This window comes from Ostrinia furnacalis, unplaced genomic scaffold (assembly GCF_004193835.3).
Source record: "Ostrinia furnacalis isolate ACB-3 unplaced genomic scaffold, ASM419383v2 OfSCF1345, whole genome shotgun sequence".
NCBI classification, from domain to species: Eukaryota; Metazoa; Arthropoda; class Insecta; order Lepidoptera; family Crambidae; genus Ostrinia; species Ostrinia furnacalis.
In genome coordinates, this window is record NW_021131584.1 from 482,253 (window position 1) to 500,285 (window position 18,033).

An 18,033-nucleotide genomic window follows, 5' to 3' on the forward strand; every position below is an offset into this window, starting at 1 on the left:
TTAACTTTGACAAACGTCTTACTCCATACAAAAGCACCGGTTATTGTTACGGTTAAAATAAGGTGCTGCAACTCAGCCTAAATCACGGAGGCGCCTTTAAGGCGGTTATCACACTGCGCCGCGCTCCGCCGCGGAGCGTGTGATTTTCATACGAGGGCTGCACTAAAAGTATCGGGAATGGAATATTTCCACTGTTCCAGTCATATTAAAATCTATTTAATTGCAAAGTCCAGGGTTTTAAAAATCGTATACCATTTATTTATTTAAAAAAAGATTCTCGGTCGTATCACAAGGTCTTGTCAAACTTGTTTAGTCGTTGAGAAAATGGAATTGACTCGAGAAAATTCAAGAGCGATGATTTATTATGACTTTTGAAGTGGTTTAACACAAAAACAGTGTGTTGACCGGATGATTTCTGCATTTGGTAATGAAGCCCCATCCAAAACCACAATTTATCGCTAGTTTCCTGAATTTCAACGTGGACGTGTCAAGCTCAGTGATGATCCCCGTCAAGGTCGTCCAAAAACTGCAGTCACCTAAGAAAACGTTGATGCTGTGCGTAAGCTGATTGAAGAAGATCGACATGTGATATACCGCGAAATTCAGGCAACTTTAGACATTGGCATGAGTCAAATACAAATAATCTTGCATGAACAATTAGGTGTAAAAAAGTTGTTTTCCCGATGGATACCGCATTCGCTCTGTGAAGAGCAAAAAGCAGCTCGCGTTACTTGGTGCGTCAGAACTCTCGGGAGATTACATGCAGGATCCTCAAATGCTGTATACAACATCGTATCAGGTGACGAATCATGGATATACGCGTACGAACCCGAAACAAAAAACCAGTCACGAGTTTGGGTGTTCGAAAATGAATTAAAGCCAACAAAAATTGTTCGTTCACGGAGTGTTGCAAAAAAAATGGTGGCCACGTTTGTCTCCAAAACCGGCCATGTTGCGACTATTCCTCTTGGGGGACAAAGAACGGTTAATGCAGATTAGTATGCTAGCATTTGTTTGCCACAGGTCGTTTCTGAACTCCGTAAAGAGAACTGCAACCGCCGCATCATCCTCCATCACGACAATGCGAGTTCTCACACCGCGCACTGAACAAAGGAGTTTTTAGAGCAAGAAAACATAGAATTATTAGTCCATCCGCCGTACAGCCTCGACCTAAGCCCTAATGATTTCTATACTTTCCCTTAAATAAAGAATAAATTGCGTGGTCAGAGATTTTCATCACCTGAAGAAGCTGTGGAAGCCTACAAAACGGCCATTTTGGAGACCCAAACTTCCGAATGCAATGGTTGCTTCAATGATTGGTTTCGTGTATGGAAAAATGTGTCAAATTTCGCGGAGAATACTTTAAAAAGCAATAAATACATTTTTAAATAGTAATGTTGTTTCACTTCCTTGATTCCCGAAATTTTCAGTGCCGCCCTCGTATAAAAAATCACGCGCGCAGACGCGTTGTCAGTGTGAAGTGCCGCGCGTGTTTTTTAATATACAAACTGAGGTACTTGCATACAATGATTAAATCTGTCGCCCCGGAGCGCGGCGCAGTGTGATAACCGCCTAATACAAATGTTTATGCTTTACTACTAGATTTCGTGTATGCATTGCCTAAGTTATTATTATTTTACTTTTGATGCTTAAGCAATGTTCCAATAAGAGTAGGTACTCAATGAAATATTTACTTAAAAATAACAGCAAACGTAACTCAAATTACACTTTTGCGTGTTGTTGACAACCTCGTTCAACTGAACTTTCAACTAGTTTGGTAAATAAGTAAATTAGCATATTGAAACATAACCCTACATGCACATACCTGAACACAATTGGCTAAGTTGAATCGTTCTTTTCGTTTCAGTCAAATGATGTCCACTGCTGGACATAGACCTCCCCCAAGGATTTCTACAACAACCGGTCCTGCGCCGCCCTAAGATAATTATGACACAGATTAAGAAACACGGGACTATTCTCACCTATATTTCTTCTTACTGGACTATTCCCACATCTCGTTCCCGCCACTGCAACTCCTGTGTAGCCAGGATCTACAGCTTGACCGCCACAAAAACCCAACCAATGAAGGTCAAGTTTGTCCCGGGGGAAAGTTAAACTGTCATTGGACCCGCAACGAAATTAATCAGAAGAACATAGGAGGAGTTCGAAATTAAGGTTCGCTCTTTTTCTTCTTGCTGCAACTATTAATGATGAGTTGGATCCCTTATTAAACTAGGAACCTTTCATACCATAACTAAGTAGTGAACCATCCGCTGCTGATCCTGTTGACACGTCAAAAGAGGTGTTTTGACGTGAAGTACTTTGTAGTTAGATGAAAACTATATTATAAAGACTTCGCACGAAAAGCTAAGTAAGATTATATCATAGAAAAGTGTTGAAAGGGCACCTTCATATAACAAGGCCAGATAAATGTGCTTTTGGTTGAAGTTTGGTTCGAATTCAATATTGTCATTAACACAAAAGAATAAGACGACCACGATCTCGATACGCATCCTGATAAAAGCTTAACGATATTCTTACGCCCGTATTCACAAACATTATTATGAGGTCTCACAGTGCGTGTGGACGCACAGGTTGACACAAGAATCAATCACAGAGCTCTATTCAACGCTGTGTGTGTGTGATTTTCTGCTTCACTTAAGCAAGCGTCGTTTGTGAATACAGGCGCTTGACCACAAATGTTTTTGTCGTCGATCGATAAAATGCTATGACATAATAATATCGTGGCACACATCTCAACCCTGCTGATAAAGACATATCTACCATACATCGTACACAATACACACAGGCCACAGCAAACTTTTCAGCCCACACTATCGTTTCCGTGCCGAATGCAAACTTGCTGGCGTAGCGGCCAGTTGGAGCATAGTTACGATGCTTTTATTACTTTTACATCTGGGATAGTTCTGAGAAATAGGTCAGCTAGACGGAAGAGATACACGCCTTTACATTTGAAATATTTAGCCTTTGGCTTTGGCTCTATCCACGTGGATTTTACGATAACTTGCTCAATATACATCTTTCTTTTTAGGGGTATATACAAATTAGCATATTAGGCTTCAGTTTATCGAAACAGAAAAAAGTATTCTTATAGATTCGGATGGAAATATGACATCATAAAGGTGGCGGACTGTTGAAGTATGATGTGACTTGATTAAAAGTAGATGCTGATGACCTAAAATAGAGAAAGATGGAGGAAGTTGAAAAAGGCATCACCAAATTGGTCAAAATTAAGCCTTCTTCGACCAAGATGATGATGATACGGACGAAGTTGCGGGAAAAGTTAGATAGTGTGATCATGAGATCGCTCTACATTGACCTTTGCTTACTATGTAGATTGTAGAATGTATCAAAAAGAAAAAAGTGCATTAATTTACTATACAACGTACTCTTTTTGATTTCCTGGAACTCTAGGGTATTAATAAGACCACTTCAAAGAATGGAATAGCATTACATTTTTTGTTAAGTTCAACAGTTTTTTCGGACTTATTTTTTCATACGAAATTATTTGAAAACTTAATTTTTCACTGAAATAATTCATAATTTACATACACTTATCAATAAAAAGTCTGCACAAAAAGACTAGGTGACATTAATTAAAAAAAAAACTAGATTGATGATATTATAATCTAAATCAACTAGGTATCTTCTAAATATAGAATCCACAATATCTTCAAAAATATGCTTTTAGAAACACATATTCCTAAGACTAGCTAGTTTTTATTTATAGAATATACCCCTAAAATTTCCGGAAAACAAAAGGAGCACGTAGTAATAATTTTATTACGTAAATTTTCTATTGAGACACGAACTGTTTCATAACATCTTGAATGTCGTTTCTAATTCGATAATAATTGTTGAACGCCGAAGCTTATTCGTAAGCGCCTACAATTAGCTTCTGAAACTAAATGGAAGGTTGGCATGGAAAGCACTAATTAGGAATTCGTATATTATAATGTTTGCTTTCAACGATGTTTGCCTTCAAATTCATAACGTAATAACAACAATGGCAATTGAAATTCGTACTGACATAAACATAGTAATGACTAGCGGCCGCCCGCGACTTCGTACGCGTGGATCCCGTTTTACCCCCTTCATCTATCTTAGGCCGTTTAGATTTTTTCATACAAATGTTTTTTCCCCCTAACTCCCGTTCCCGTGGGAATTTTGCTATATCCCGTTGTAACTAAGCTTCAAGTTTACTAAGGTACCTGCATGCCGAATTTCAAGCGTCTAACTTAAGCGGTTTAGATTTTTCATACAAAAGGATTTTTCCGCTAATTCCCGTTCCCGTGGGAATTCCTAAGTATACTTTAACCTGCCCAGGAGTATAATAATTGTACCAAGTTTCGTTAAAATCCGTCGAGTAGTTTTTGTTTCTATAAGGAACATACAGACAGACAGACAGACAGACAGACAAAAATTTTACTGATTGCATTTTTGGCATCAATATCGATCAGTAATCACCCCCTGATAGTTATTTTGAAAATATATTTCATGTACAGAATTGACCTCTCTAGAGATTTATTATAAGTATAGATTTATTATTTTGTACTGTCAAGGTCATCGTTATCAGCTTTCAATGATCTTCTAAGTTTTTAAAATGTGCGCTTGACTGAAACAAAAGATTTCTGCATGGCCAAAGTTATCATGTGATCCAAAATACGTTTAGTTAGCTTGAGCAGTTCCAGATCTGGAAATACTACTAAGCCCGTAATATTTTTGGCCCGATTTAATTTGTATAAAGAATCGGCCGATAACAAATCGGTGTAATGTGCGCACTCTCATACATCCATACTGATTAAAAGCATAACAGCCCGACTCAATATCGGCCAACTAAAAATCGGTGGCCTGCGCCTAGACTTAAAGGAACTAAACTGATGAAGTAAAGCGGTCTCGAAATTCAGTCTGTGACAATATCTTTATTTTCATCGATTTCAATTCGATAAATCCATTCACGTCGCCTGTCTCGTGCGTAAGTTTAGGAAGCTATCGTGATTTTTAAACTGCCTAACGAGTACTAATCAGCTGTGTATTATAGTTATAGCATAGCTAGGCTAACTTATCAAAATTCAAAGCGTCAAAAACGTTTGGTCGCACTTACCCATTATGTTTTAAACCTTTGTTTGTCACCTGTCATCCGCTTTGCAATGGAGGGAAGGTAAACCTTAATTTCGAACTCCTCCTATGTTCTTCTGATTAATTTCGTTGCGGGTCTAATGACAGTTTAACTTTCCCCCGGGACAAACTTGACCTTCATTGGTTGGGTTTTTGTGGCGGTCAAGCTGTAGATCCTGGCTACACAGGAGTTGCAGTGGTGGGAACGAGAGGTGGGAATAGTCCCGTTACCCATTATGTTGTTTTATTGAAATTTAAACCCTATCACAACGGCATAAATTGTTTAGTGTGAGATATAATATACTGTAAGCTCTCCTAAGGCTGCACAAAGTGGGCAAAGGCCGCGACCGGGTGGAGACAGCAGCGCTCAGCAGTGCATTGTTCGCAGAGCACCTCTCCTGACAAACTGAACCAATTTCGTAAAGGGATCGCGACTGATCTGAAAGAGACTACGACAATTATTGTATTAAGACTTGGGTGATATTTACAAAAAGTGCCACCTGTAAACCATCTATTACCATAGTATAATAATGAGTACATACATGAAATTTCCTAGTTACGTGTCGACGTTGAATTCAACTCAAACTTATCAGTCCATAAAATAATTCCAGTAAATATTTTGCACAAATCCTCCACCTGCCTTTACAGTCGAGACTGAATGACCTGACAATGAAAATGAATGTTGGTCCTCTACAGTATGTGTAAAAAGTATTCTCACATACAAAAATACGTGCATAGGAATTGGCGTACCTACTAACTGTATCATCATATTTAGTCTATTGAGCAACATGGGGCTTAAACTGAATTCAAAATGCACCAAAAAGTATTATTATAAAGAAAACAAAGTTCCTCCTGCCTTTACAGTCGAGACTGAATGACCTGACAATGAAAATGAATGTTGGTCCTCTACAGTATGTGTAAAAAGTATTCTCACATACAAAAATACGTGCATAGGAATTGGCGTACTAACTGTATCATCATATTTAGTCTATTGAGCAACATGGGGCTTAAACTGAATTCAAAATGCACCAAAAAGTATTATTATGAAGAAAACAAAGTTCAAGGTCTGTCAGTATATCTTAATCAAAATGCGTTTATGATATCACTTCGAGCCTTATCTGTTATAGTAATAAAGTAATAAAGTCTTTATTGTGTATGAACAAAGGTTACAAGAGTTCTTATAAATAGGTTACAGGCATCTCTTAGTTAGGTTATAGCCATGGCTTTTACGTAATACCGCACCACCTGCGGCTTACTTCGCCAAACACACAATACCCAGTCGTTTCCTGGCTAGGAATTCATAGGGATTTGCTCGTGGCTAAATGGTTATTAAATTATGGCGATTTACCCATTTACGTTAGAAAACAAAATAAGCTTTATGATTCTAGGAAATAAAGAAACCAATAAACTTTGACAATTTGCTATTGATATTTTTGTGGCAAAACTGAAACTTTTTTTATTTAAAGAGAGAAAACTGATTCACGCACGATTCACAAACGTTACTATGAGGTCTCACAATTCGCGTAGATAGACGCACATGGTGACTCACGAGTCACGAACCAATCACAAAGCTCTATTCGACACTGTGCGTTCGATTTGCTGCTTCAAGCATCGTTTGTGAATACGGGCGTCAGTGATCTTAAATAAAAAAACATAGGTTTAAACTTAATTTGGAGTCAATGTCCATCCAATAGACCTTGCTTGCAAAATTATTTGTAGTTGGTGACATTAAAACCCTGATTAGTATTCTACATGACTATTGTCACCATAATTTGAGTAACTACCTATAACATCACACTAAACAGAACAGCATAACAGATTGCATAACGCTGCTCAGCTGTGCCTCCATTGTCCGCGAGCACTCGAGAGGGCCCAGTTCCCTCTTAAAGCCACGACCTTCAGCACCAGAGGAATTTCCACTATTTGATCAACACAAAAATACCCATACCGAATAGAGAGTTGCCTTGAGATTATGTTGTACAAAAACATTTTCAAGTAACGCCAAAACGAGTAGGTACTCGTACATAATTTTGATTACACCATAAAAGCTACTCGTATTAGACTTTATGAAGTGCCAAGCTTCTAACTGTCAAAAAGTGTGTCATGGCCGTTAGTGACGTAGACTCTCCTGTGGGCTTATAAACAGAAAGTAATTCACTAACTAACGAAAATAATTAGTACGAAGTGGCAAGCCGATTCAGCAGTGCAATATTTTCCAAATTCAATTGGCTGGACAATACTCTAGATTTAGTTTCACGCAAAATTGAATATTAAAAGTACTAGCATAAAGGGCAGATTACACAATCTCAGCCGCCACTAACAGCGACGCTCAGCGGCATTGTTCCGGAGCACTCTTCAGGCCAAGTTCACTCCGCTTAAATGCCACGGCTTCCAGAGACGACTCTCAGAGTTTCTCTGGAGGAATTCCTCTGTTTAACGAACAAATAAAACCTTATTTATCTTGACATAAAAGAAAGTTCCCGTCTAAATTCAACAAAATTATACAGCTAACATAAATATTGTGGCAGCGGGCGGTACATACAACCAATCGAGTTAACTGCGCACCTAGCTGGTACTAACAGCTACGCTCAGTGCCATTGTTCTGGAGCACTCTTCGGGCAAAGTTCATGCCACGACTTCCAAAGACTACTTTCGGAGTTTCTCTGGAAGAATTCCTCTGTTAAATGAACAAATAAAACCTTATTTGACATAAAAGAAACTTCCTATCTAAATTCAACCAAATTATACAGCTAACACAAATATTGTGCAGCGGGCGGTACATACAACCTGATCGTGTTAACTGCGCACCACGCTGGAATGCGACTCTTCCTCGAACTCACCCGCATCATCATCATCATCAACAGCCCTTTACAGTCCACTGCTGGACTATGAGCCTCCTCCACTATAGTGAAAGGTTTTGCCATAATCCCCACGTTTGGCAGGCGGGTTGGAGATCGTAGTTTAAAAGACTGATGTTTTTCAGAGAGCGCTGCTGCCCGTTCTCTGTTTGATGTGTAGTCCCTAAGTCGCCTCTTACGACACCCGTGGGAAGAGTAGGGGTTGGTGACAAATGTATTCTACTTTGCCGTCACCACACGGCTTACCTCACCCGCATACCTTCCCGCATTCGCCCCGTCCGTACCAGAGACGTCACAGCTGCCAGGTGTGCAGAGCTCGACTGGGTTGTAGTAGCTCGTGGAACCGATGTACGTTGGGGCAGAAAAGTTCTCGAGGTGACCACTCGGTGTGCCGACGATCTAACCCGGTCTGTGAGCACCTAGAATTTTGTTCAATGACCCCAAGCTACCCATCCTTATCGCTCACGACAGCAACATAATTGCGTGCGACGCGTGCTCGCAGACCAGACTATATTTATGAGTACTATATTAGTACAATAGGCAATAAATACATTTTTTATTATTTATTTATTTAGTATAAGTATTCTTCAAAGTCTTAATTTCAATCTTGGCAGAGTGGTAAAAAATATTGTCCCGGTAATTTTTTCTTCAGAACCTAAGGCAAATTTAATATAACCCAGCCTTACAGCCAGATTACGCAATCTGAGCCGTCGCAAACAGCGGTGCTCAGCACAGCATTGTTCCGAAGCACTCTCCAGCTTCAGCAGCAAATGGAGCTTCTTATTGCCTTGAGAACTACAATATTTTCCATCAATATCTCATACAATATCTGTGGACTGCTCACAATACATTTTCCATGAATCGCCGCTTTTAGGTCAAGTGGTTGTTTCACAATTTAAGTTTGTTTATTCAATAATCCAAAAAGCCAATATTTATTGCTCGTATTCGATAACGTGTTGTGTTTTAAAGTGTTATAATACGTATTTAATTGGAAATTAATTGTTACTTGTAAAATCACTGGTAATTATTTTGAAAGAGAACAGTTTAAAAGTTGAAATGTTCATTAATATTTTAACAACATGTAGAATCTATGTCGGTCACTTTGCTTCTCCTGCGGATCTCCTCATTTCTGATTCGATCACGCAGGGAAACTCCAAGCATGGCCCGCTCCATCGCCCTTTGGGTGACCTTGAGCCTTCTTATGAGGCCCATAGTAAGCGACCACGTTTCAGATCCATAAATCAACACTGGCAACACACACTGCTCGAAGACTTTTGTCTTGAGACTATTGAATTGCTAAAACCAAGTGGCAGTGGGCGGGACACATAGCTCGTAGAGACGATGACCGTTGGGGCAGAAAAGTTCTCGAGTGGCGACTACGGGCTGAAAGACGTAGCGTGGGCAGGCTTCCTACTAGGTGGAGCGACGATCTCGTAAAAGTCGCGGGAAGAGCCTGGATGCGGGCAGCGCAGGACCGTGCATTGTGGAAAACCTTGGAGGAGGCCTTTGTCCAGCAGTGGACGTCATTTGGCTGAAACGAACGAACGAATGTAGAATCTACATTGTAGATAATAAATAGACATAACAGAACTGTGGGGTAGAAACTGATCCCACTTTTACTTCTCGCTACTGCAACTCTTGTATAGTCAGGTTAGGTCATCTACAGTTTGACCTCTACTGAAAGTTGAAACCCAACCACTTATGTAGTCCCGGGGAAGTTTACTGTCTTGAAACCCACAACGAATTAGAGAATCTTGATTTGTGAGCAGGGATGAAGAAAATTTTGAAAAATTACACTTTATCATCTTTAAAACTGAACCCAATATACCTTCTCTTCCAGTACCCCCCGACGCCATGCCAACTGAAGATAATTTCTATTAACTATGATTGTAACTGAGTCCAATATTCCACTTCTTTCAGACGAAGTAGCGTACCCTCCAACGGTATTTATTTATTTATTGAAAAAGATACACCAACGACATATAACTTTACTTATAACAATAATACAGTGTTGAGTAGGTACAATATTAAAATATATCCCTTATGGTATGGTTCGCTGCCAATCTAATATCATTTCTATTACCATCACAACTGAACTCAATTTCCCTTTTTCCAGACGAAGTCGCGTACTCGACAGAGTGTCTCAAAGCCAATGAAATATCATTTCTATGACCATCACAACTGAACTCAATTCTCCTTCTCTTTCAGACGAAGTCGCGTACCCGCCGACGGAGTGGTTCGATGCCAACTGCTCCTGGGTGGAGGCGGTGTCGTGGGGCTGCAACAGCAGTCTCAATGGCACCGGCGGCAACAGCACCTCCAGTGACGTCACGTCGCTCGTCCTCATGGCGGTAACCTCGGTGGTCCTCGCGCTTATTATCCTCGCTACTATTGTTGGTGAGTTCCAAAAGTTATACTAAATCACTAATAAAAAGTAGACAAGCTTTAAAAAAATATCACTTCGTGAACGGTTTTTTAAATAGACTCACATAACAGGATTATAGCAGATCATACGCTACTATTTTTTTTTTATTTATAGTAACTATATCTGTACCTACTGTGGTAGTAAATTTCTTTAACATGTTCTTGCGAAGAATTAAATGAAACAACAGGTAAAAAAAAAGGAATGAAAGAACAGGTAAAAAAAATACTAATTGAAAATTCTTATAGGTGTTAGGCACACACAACAGAATTACAACAGATGAATGAAACTAAACAAGAAGCCTATTGTTACAATAATATGTTGCAATTCACAAGCATGTGTAAACAGCAGTACTAGGAGCTAAAATAACTTCAAATCTAAACAAATACACACGCAGGTAAATAATCAGTATACTTGTCGGTTGCATTTAAACGTTTAGTTTATCGCGGGTTTTGCGGCACTTTTGCTTCTCTCTCTCGCATTGGACTAAATTAGGTTGTGATAGCAATCAGAATCTTAATTTCTTCTAATCTTAAGTCCAGGACAACTTGTTTAGTGATAAAATACGTAGATCTGGTTTCACTGTACTCTCTTTTATTATCTTTTACGTAATTTTGAATGGTTTCTAGTACATTGTATGTAGATTATATTCGTAAGTAGAATTTTTGAATTCAACATCCCATATCACACGTGGATAAGTGCTTTATTTATTTTTAAAATAAACTTTTAAATTCATCAGATTTCCAGTTAACAAATATCCAAATTACTGCAATGATTTTTCAATGGCCGGTGAGTCCGTATTTTCGACTCAATTTTAAAGTGCTAAACTTTTTCACAAAATGCTGGCGAGTATTTTACATTCACCGGATTTTTCAATTCAATCCAAGAACGTTTTATAGAATAAAAGTTGATATCAAGTCTTTTATATAAAACTAGCTGACCCGGCGAACTTTGTTCCGCCTTAATGGCAATAAATAAGCAGACTTTTTTTTTAATTTCGAACGGGATAAAAAGTATCCTATGTCCTTCTCCTGGCTCTAAACTACCTCCCTGACAATTTTCAGCTAAATCGGTTCAGCCGTTCTTGAGTTATAAGTGGAGTAACTAACACGACTTTCTTTTATATACAGTAGATGCCGAGTTTCGACGGATTCAATTTGTTACATTGATAGCCCATTTTGATTGTCATTTCCCATTTAATGTATTCTTGTAATATCTCGGTGTATGTTCTTAAATTTTTATTTCTAAAGAGTGTGAGAGACTGGTGAGCAAAAACAATAGCTGTTCCAGACCTGATAAATCATGTCTTTTTCCTGTGAATGACAGACGAGACGCTATTTATTCACTTTTTTCACTCTTCAACGTAAGGAAGATGGCACATCAAGGTCGACTCAGCACTTATACGTATAATCCTAATAGCTATACCTTGAAACAAAAATGTAGTACTTAAAATGCCTAAATTCTTATTGTAAATCATGAAGTTTCGGAAAATTAACTCCAGTGGCTTGCATCTTAGATGCATCACTTACAAAAAATCCTCAAAAACTAATATACCTAAAAAATAAACGAAAAACATTGAAATCTATTTCGCTGTTTTTAGATGACAGAAATCAAGCATCCATTGTCCTTTATTTGTTTATATTTCGAATGTGAAACGAACGGAAAACAGAGATCTATAGATATGAGCGTCCATTCGAAACTTGCGCGTATTGTTACCATGATAAGCACTTCCAATCTGGAACTCCGCCAATTCACTGGCACATTCCAATCGGTTTGATTAGAAAAAAAGATACGTTTGAATACTAGCTGGAATTTCGCCGGCTAATGTTGGAGGACAGGTGGCCTAGCGGCTAGCATGAAATGTGAGAGATCGTTATTGTTAAGCAACGTTGGGTGCGGTCTGGTTTTGGATGGGTGACCAATATTGAACTAATGGCCTTTGGAGCCAAAAAGTTCTCGCGTGGCGAACGTATGGCCTTCCCACTCTATGTTTTAACGATCTAGTAAAGCTTGAGGGATGCAGGCAGCACAAGGACCGGTCAGAAACCCTCAAGGTCAAAAACCCCCAAGGCACCCCAAGGATTTCTGCAATAAGTATTTACCGTACCGTGTATTGCCGAAATCCTTCGGGGTTTTTGACCACTTGCGTCTTGCAGAATTTAAAAATAGGACANTCGTTACTTTACTACTACTAGAAATATGCGAACATCAGCCCTCCCCAACCTGTCTAATCAGCGTGGGGATTGTATTGCTAAATCGTAAATAAATATAGAGGGTCGTGTTTGGTCGTGTTCCTTTAGTGGATACAAAATGACCAAAAGTGATGAAAACTATTATTGTTGATATTCTGTTTGTTCATTACGGAGTTCGCGAGGTGTCATCACACAATCACGTATTATGGCACCATTAGTTACTAATTATTAGGACTGCATCACACTGCAAGCTAAAAAGATCTATTGAATGTGCCTCAGCGATTTCCGCGTTGGCATAGAATGTACGTTGCGTCAGTATTTCCAAAGAGAAACTTTTCTGAGCTTAGTTACTTCAGAAGAAACTAAAATGAAAGCTTTAAGGAGTTTCAATTATCAATTCACGAACTGAAATAGAACTGCTACGATGTATCAAAGAAGAGTCTGTAATGATCCAAGACAGTTTCAATGGACATTCATACATGTGTAAAGAGTAACTCCCGTATTCACAAACATTACTATGAGGTCTCACAGTGCGCGTGGACGCACTGGGTGACACACGAACCAATCACAGAGCTGTATGTTCGATTTGCTGCTTCACACTTCACGCATCCATAGCGTGTTCGCTGCGCGCTCACCAGTGTGTCACAGCCTTTCCGATGTTAGTCACTGAAGCAAAGCTCAAGGTCATCCAGCTTAGTCCAAGGTCAGCCAGCCGTTGCTCATTTGGCTAACCCTCCCTTAAAAACAATGAATGACGCAATAAAAATTAACCCCAAACAGCCGGCCGCTGAAAAATGCAAAACATCCGTGACCATTCCCCTTAATTACGACCACCAGAAAATAATTTTGGAGGGAAATGAAAAATTATTCTTTTCAGTAATTAATTTAAATTCGTTTGACGCCGAGCTGGGGTTCACGGATGAGGAAAAGTTGTAAAAACAACTGAAACATGATCCATCTAAATTATGCTGGAGTTAAGATAGATTTAAATGCTAAAAATTGTCCTGTTCCATTTTTAGGACAACCTTAAATTTTAACTTATTGTTCCTCGTTAAGTACATGTTCTAATACCAGTGTCTCTTTTGGATGCTTCCCTAAAGAGTCAGTCTAAAGTTACCACTTTGAATGGTATCCTAAATGAGCCTAAATGGGATGAGATGGGAAACTTCAGTTAAAAACTCACAGCCTTATTTTCACTGCATAATTTAAAAAAAAATAAGCCACCACCGGTAAGTCCGATTGAGCCAAATAATAAACATTAAAATTTAAATAAACAACTTGAAAAAATCGAACTGCCTAAGGCGAGACTCGAACCCACGACCTTCCGCTTGCCGGGCGACTGCATCCAACTGAATACTTAGGCAGTTCGATTTTTTCAAGTTGTTTATTTAAAATTTAGTTTGAGAAGCGACTATATTCGCTAAGAAATTTTAATATTAAACATTAGACATAAATAGATACCACGTCCTGTACATTTAGTTTCAAATCCACCTATGAACTCTTTAAAAACAAATAAGCACGATCTGACACCTACTAAACCAACATCGATTTTTCAGCTCAAAGCATTCCCTAATCAATACTGCATACTCGATATCCACTGCATACTCGATACGAAACAAGAGAGCCACTCGATTTACGTAAACCAGCATCGAGTTAAGTGTGAAATCGGTTGTTAGTAGGTCAAGTCGCCGCTCCATCTAAAGCTCGATTCACACATATCAGTGAAGCCACAGTTCCGTCACAGTGTCCGCTCAGTTCAGTATCAGTGTAGCACTGATGCGTCAGTGAAATATTTTGAATATTTTAAAATTTCAGAGAGCTGTCTCAATATTCTTGTTCAAAAATGATGAAGTAAGTTATTTTGTTTTGATCCGACAAAAAATATCGTCGTCAACGAATACGTCCGTGATTACCGGTGTCGGCACTGACACTGAGAGCACTGTGTCGTCACTGATACTGACAAGTGGGGATGCGTTCATAGAAGCTGTATGAAAGAATATTTCGCACTGTGCCGGTACTAAGCCTGAACTGTGACTTCACTGATATGTGTGAATCGAGCTTAACACAGTTCCGTACGGAAGGATTTTGCATCACGTAACAGAGGAACTGTGATTTATCTGTGATGTTTCTGGGTGAAAGATGAAAAAAATAGGAATACAGGAGATGCTCTCGGCAATTTGTAGAATGCTAGGGAATTCTTTAGTTTGAAAAGTGAAGGAATCCTTTTCTTTCAATAAAATATTTGAATCTGAGACTGAAACTCCATTTTTCTACATGCCACTCATTTTTATCTTTTATCAACTTTGGACTTTTATTTACTTCATAAATAAATAAATAAATTATGCACTAGCAATTATGTTTCGTTTAGGCACATACTTAACTTTAGATATCACATCAGTTAGGCAAATAATTACAAATTTCAAGCCCAGTGGCTTGATTTTACCACTAAAACAGACTTATGCCCGTTTTCACCATCAATCCCTAATTTTTAAGTGAAACCTATGTAAATAAAATTCCTGTTATTTCTTACCAAAGGGGTCACTTAAAAATTAGGGATTGATGGTGAAAACGGGCCTTACACTTTTAGCGAAAATCCATACAGTAGGACATGTTTGCTATCCTATGTAGGTACTCTAGTTTCAAGTCAACTCCACTCACGCAATGTAAATACCAAGACAAAAGACGATCCATTTCAAAGTGGATGTATCCAATCACTCGGATCTTCGCAAAAAAGTCTTTTCTATTTTGTCAACATCACAGCACTCCCCTGATTGTCCCCGTTCCAAGTTAATTTAGCAACAAGTATTCACAAATAAGCAATAATGTTTGCCCTTACATCCAACGTCTGGCCCAAAACGGAATGTATTTTTAATGTCAGCGAACCGAAGTTGGCCCGATTCCAATTTTGGATCAACCCCCTGAAACGTGTACTAAACTACGCAAACAAGATGCTGTACGAGATGAAACGATGTGACATTTAGTTTTTTTCCCTTTCTTGTCTGTTTTTTAGGGTTCCGTACCTCAAAAGGAAAAAACGGAACCCTTATAGGATCACTTTGTTGTCCGTCCGTCCGTCTGTCAAGATCCTTTTTCTCAGGAACGCGTGGAGGTATGAAGCTGAAATTTATATCAATTACTCAGGTCTTTTGTCCCTTGAAGCTGTGAAAAAATCAAACTTCTAAGCCAACGCAATCAAAAGATACAGCCGTTTATGCCGCAAATTTTCGACACTTGCAAGGGAATCAAAACCTACAGGGTGCTTCCCGTGAACTCAGAATCTTGAAATTTGGTACGAAGCAACGTCTTATAGCATAGATAAAGGAAAAATTACGAAAACCATAAATTTTTAGTTACATCACATAATATATTTTTTTTAATAATTTTAAACTTACTACCCATTTCCTCATAAACGCGTAGAGGTATTAAATTGAAATTCATACCAAATACTCAGGTCTATAATACCTTTAAGTTGTAACAAAATCAAACTTCTATGTCAACGCAATCAAAAGAAACAGCAATTTAAGCTGCATATTTTGAAACTCGCAAGTACTCGCAAGGGAATCAAAACCTAAAGGGTACTTCCAGTCGACCTAGAATCTTGAAATTTGGCATGAAGCAACGTTTTATAGCACACATAAAGGAAAAATTCCGAAAACCTTAAATTTTTAGTTACATTACAAAATATATATTTTTTAATAAATATAAACTTATGAATTTCATTTTGCAATAAAAATACCATAGTTATGACTCGATTGTCGTAATGAACGAACTTTGTAAACCTTGCAGGTTTGTACGGAACCCTCGGTGAGCGAGTCCGACTCGCACTTGGCCGGTTTTGTTTTTTGTTCAACAGGCGATTTAGCGAAGATTTAGAGAAGCGGGTATAGGCTTAATGGATTCTTCTGCTATGTTTTGTTCTGAAATAAAATAGGCTCCACCGACACATGTGACTCCATGCTCCCAACCAAATAAACTTTTATAGTTCAGACAATGATGTCTGAAAATATTTATTTGTTTCACTTGAGCAATACTCGTCATACATAATGTTTAAACAAGAACTAATAAACATAGAGCTCACGACACTTTCACAGTACCTATTATAATTTATTATCTAAATAAATGTTTGTAGATGGCTTTCAATAAATATGCTTTTCAAGAGTTATTTGTCATGAACCTAACTACGTATTACCATATTACGTATAAGCATTTTAATAAACTAACAATAACGTACGTTTTAATCTCCTAAAATATTTATTAAAGGTACCTAATAAATAATTCAACAGACCCAATAGATTAACAAACGTCTATGTTACAAATGAATGAAGGTTGTGTTGCCAGCTTTTTGGCCACTTTAGGTGTCACGAACTATTTGACTCTGACTACTGTTCTTAATAATATGACATCAACAATTTCCCCAAGTTCCAAGCTACTTAATCAATGCGTTGCATATTAATTACAAGGCCAATTCTAATTTATTATTCTGTGCCTCTCCGTTTAGACGAACTTTCTGATCGATACACGTGGCTGCAGCGCTAAGTCTCACAACTTTAAAAGGATTATTTCGAAACTCTATTAAGTGACTTAAAAGAGACTAGAGGCTTTACAATCGCCTTGGAACTTGGATGGCGATTTTCTCAATACCATTTTCAATACTAACAATTTTTAATTCATACAATTATGCGCATATCGTTGTAGCAGGAAAGCGCTGGACGCAGGCCGCTACCAACCGGGTAACATGGAAAGCATTGGGAGAGGCCTATGTTCAGCAGTGGACGTCCTATGGCTGAGATGATAATGATGCTGATGATGATGATGATGATGATGATGTGCACATCTGTCAAACAATAATCACAGAGACAGATTACGATTTCCCTCTAAGGCTGCGTTGCACCATCAAACTTTGACCGTAACTGTTTTACCGGTTATTTTTAATGGAGTTAGACTGATTTTTGACGTGTGTTACTGTCAAAGTAAGATGGTACAACCCAGTCTAAGAGTCAGTAGCTATACACCCCTCATTATCACGATACCCCACGTAGATATTTACCCTTAATTGCACATCACACACCACCCAAAACTGTTTTTTTAACAATCAACAATATGAATTTAGTATTTTAGCTTGGTACTTGTATACTTGTTATGTAGGATGGGCCACACTTTCAGCTACCCATTTCCAAAATCAAATTCAAAAATATTTATTCAGTTTAGACCACAAGTGGCATTTATGAACGTCAAAATTTAGTTAATAATAAAAAAAGAAAAGGTAGCCCTTATGGGGGCGCTTTACATGTCTCCTTATCTTTTGGGCCCTACCAGCGCTTCGAGACAAACATATGGCAAGTATGGTCATGTCGTCTCGTTCTATCGCAAAGAAGCGCCATTTGATGAAACGGAGAGAAAAAACGGAATGGGTAGCTGAAAC